Source organism: Pinus tabuliformis, chromosome 4_2 (genome assembly GCF_031772625.1).
Source record: "Pinus tabuliformis cultivar Carrire ecotype Pingquan chromosome 4_2, CPIR1, whole genome shotgun sequence".
Classification (NCBI taxonomy): domain Eukaryota; kingdom Viridiplantae; phylum Streptophyta; class Pinopsida; order Pinales; family Pinaceae; genus Pinus; species Pinus tabuliformis.
This window is the reverse complement of record NC_142304.1, coordinates 1,112,420,779-1,112,424,785: the sequence shown is the minus strand read 5'-3', so window position 1 is coordinate 1,112,424,785 and position 4,007 is coordinate 1,112,420,779. Positions and strand designations below refer to the sequence as shown.

General features: G+C 36.1%; 1 pseudogene; it reads left to right on the top strand.

Moving 5' to 3' along the window:
* Positions 1–1,486: 1,486 nt before the first annotated feature.
* Positions 1,487–2,439, top strand: LOC149173569 (uncharacterized; annotated as a pseudogene).
* The last annotated feature ends 1,568 nt before the right edge of the window (positions 2,440–4,007 follow it).

Genomic DNA, 4,007 nt, shown 5'->3' with positions numbered 1-4,007 from the left:
TTGTTCAATAAATTTGGTTTCTATAGAGATTCATCAAATGAAGTTAAAGTTTTAAATTTGTTTAGAAAATCTAACTCTAATATCAAATCTCTATATATAATTATCTAAACTTTAAATTTAATAATTTGATATTTCACTTATCTCAAAGCCATTTAAATTCTCAAAATAATGCATGCATTCTCTTTTTAGAAATGAAGATATTTTTTACATTTTCAAAATAATGCATGCATTCTCTTTTTAGAAATGAAGATATTTTTTACATTTTCAAAGTTTCTATGAATTTGCCTAAAGAAAGAAACATAAATATTTAATATTTAGTATTTCATTTAGTATTTAGTATTTAATATTTCAATTTTTTACCTGAGATTCTAGTTTGAGTTTTCATTCTTAGATTTTTACTTTACATGTGTTCGGTCAGCAGTTTGTCAATCATTTGTTTTTATCATCTTAAATAGAAGAGGTTCTAACATTTTAGACCCAAAAAAATTCATGGTATAAACCTAACTACTTGTGAGAAAAGATTTAAGAACTTTTCTTTAAAAATTTGAATATAATGATCCGAAAGCGCAAAGATGATGTCTGCCTCTAGCTGATTATTTTTATTTACAGCAGAATTAGAGTAGGTTACGGCAATTAAACAATGATTTTTCCAGGCCATGCTGCCCCTTCACATTCGAATAGGTGTTGGCCTTTTAAACAATGATTTTTCCAGGCGATGCTGCCCCTTCACAGTCAGTCGCAGGCGGTAGTGACTATTGGAAATTGAATGAGCCATAGCGGTCTGACGGCAGAGAAATCCAATCATAATTTAGCAGAATCATGCAAAGCATACGACCAAATGGCAAATAGCATTAGACGAATGATTACCAATCGCATGGTGTCTAAGTGGCTGCATTAATTTGTAAAATAACGACTGAAAGTGCACTTCAACGTTAAAATAACGACTGAAAGTGCAATAATAACGACTGAAAGTGCACTTTCATGGATGTGAAATAACGACTGAAAGTGCAATTCAACGTTAAAATATAAATCACGAGAATCAAAATCACATGCTTATGTCTGTAGCCACATTCATGCATTGAAATAACGACTAAAAGTACACTTCAACGTTAAAATATAAATCACGACAAATACATGGTCACGCACAATTTCCATTTCATTCAAAATTTATAGATTCATGAACTCGACCTCCCCAGTCACATTATATAATTCATGAACTTGGCCTCCCAAATTCAACGTTAAAATATAAATGACAACAAATACTTGGTCACGCACTTCTTTATCATGAGAATGGAAATCACAAATATTCGTATATGGAACTATTCACTCAAAATTTATAAATTACACTATATATAATTCGTGAACTCGGCCTCCCAAATTACATTATATAATCCATGAACTCGACCTCCCAATGCTATGATTGATCCCTGCAGTTGAAAACCAAATGAGGTGTTTGGATTCTGAGAGCTCCTGTGATTTTAATTCCATGGCGGTCTCAAATGATTCAAGAAGCATCTCATTACACATGTCTGACTCTAGTTTTCCCTCGTCAAGTTTTGTTTCATCAAGCTTTAATTTTGATTTGATGAGTCATTCAATGTCAAGTTTCAGGAGCATGTGCTCCACTTCTTCACTCAGATATCTATTCAACCTATATTCAAATTATGGACAAAATGGTTACAGATGTATATCTTCCATTAGAATCCAGGGTGGTGCAGGCCATGTATTATCTTTAGCTGTAACAGGAAGAAGAAACTGTAAAAGTGTCCTCTACAGTGGATCTTATGATGGCATTCAAGCATGGCAGCTTCATCACTCTAGCAGTGCACTGAGTCCTCTGAAATATGGGTGCAGCAACTATGGAGCTGTGAAGGCCATCAGAGTTGTTGGTGACAAGATCTTCAGTGCCCATAAGGACCATAGAGTCTGGAAAATTTCTCAGAAGTCTGATCATCATGACAAGCTTGTCTGCACAATGCCTTCAGTTAAGGACTGCTTGAAGAAGTTGATAAGACCTGACAATTTTGTAAGAGTGAGAAGACACAAGAAATGTCTACGGATACAGCATGTAGATGCAATATCCTCCCTTGCTGCATCAAGAGATGGCTTGTGGCTATATTCTGCTTCCTAGGATAGAACAGTGAACGTATGGAGGTTATCTCACTCAGAGTTAGTCTGTGAGGAATCCTTCAAAACCCATGATGATGCCATCAATGCAATTGTAGTCTCAGATGATGGGGCTTTGTATACACTGCTTCTACTGATTGCAAGATGAAAGTATGGAAGAGATGCAAGAATGGGCATGTTGTTGTGACTATGTTAGAGAAACACAAATCAGCCATTAATGCTCTTGCACTGAGTTCTGATGGCTTGGTTCTTTATTCAGGGGGCTGTGACAGAACCATTATTGATAAAAATGGCAATGTTTGTATTAAATGAAATAAAACCCACTGGTCATCTCTACAAAAGAGAGTGAGAGTCTGGCTCTGCAGAACGCTCTACATTGTTCATGCACATTACACATTAAATAGAAAACATGGTTTTAGGGAAGTTAGAAAAACATCCTAAGAAATAGAAACTAATTTCTATCCTGAGATTACGTGAACCAACTCAACCTATTCTAGGATATTCTCCATTATCTTCAACACTCCCCCTTAATGGAGAATGGTTTTGCAAATATGCCTAACATCTCCCTAAACATTTGAAACTTAACTTTTCCAAGAGGCTTAGTGAAAATGTCTGCAACATTATCACATGTATTACAATATTCCAAATGGATTTCTTTTGATTGCACTTTCTCCCTGACAAAGTGGAATTGTGTATCAATATGTTTAGTGTTTTTGTGAAACACTGGATTATTGGCAATTTTGATTGAAGTCTGATTGTCGCACCTCATTGTTGTTGCGTCTATCTATTCTTCCCCAATATCCTGGAGAAGTCTCCACAACCAAACTGCCTCACATGTTGCTACACACATGGCTTGATACTCTGCTTCCGCTAAGGACAAGGAAACTGTGTTATGCTTCTTGCTGCTCCATGTGATCACCCAAGATCCAATGATGAATGCATAACTTGTTATAGATATGTGATCATCTACATTTCTAGCCCAATCTGAATCTGCATATCCTGCCAATCTAACATCAGAGGAGTCAGTGTAAATAATACCGTAATCTACAGTGCCTTGTAGATACCTCAAAACACTTTTCGCTGCATTCCAATGGCTTTCAAGTGGCTTAGACTGCATAAGCCAAATCAGGTCTGGTGGCGGTTAGGTAGATTAGGCTCCCATACAGCTATCTATAAAGTGTTGCATCCACCGCTTTTGAGCCATCCTCACACTGCAATTTGATGTTCTGCTACAATGGTACCACTGCAGGCTTACACTGATCCATCCTAAACTTTTCTAACAGGCCTTTGACATACTTTGCTTGGGACAGAAATGTTTGACCTGAATCTCTCCAGATCTCAAGACCTAAATAGTATCTGAGTTCACCAAGGTGTTTCATTTCAAACACCTGTGACATCTGTTGCTTGATTTCATCGATTAGATATGTAGCATTACCTGTAATGATCAAATCATCTACATACAACGAAATCAACACTATGCGCCCTTGTTCATCTTTCATGGTGTAAAGATTAGGGTCATTTTTACTTCTATTATAGCCAGCTTGCAGAAAAAATGAATCAATATTTTCATACCAAGACCTAGGAGCTTGTTTTAGTCCATAAAGTGCTTTCTTCAATCTACAGACTAAATGTTCTTTTCCTTTCTAGACAAACCCTTCGGTTGCTCTAGATAAACCTCTTCTTTTAGTTCTCCATTCAAAAATGCAAACTTTACATCTAGTTGGTGCATCATCCAATGTTTCTTAGTAGCTAAAGTGATTAACATTCTGATAGTGTTTAATTTAGCTATAGGGGTGAAGGTTTCTTCATAGTCTATCCCTTCTTTTTGTGAGTACCCCTTTGCTACCAACCTAGCTTTTAGTTTTTCTATGGTTCCATCT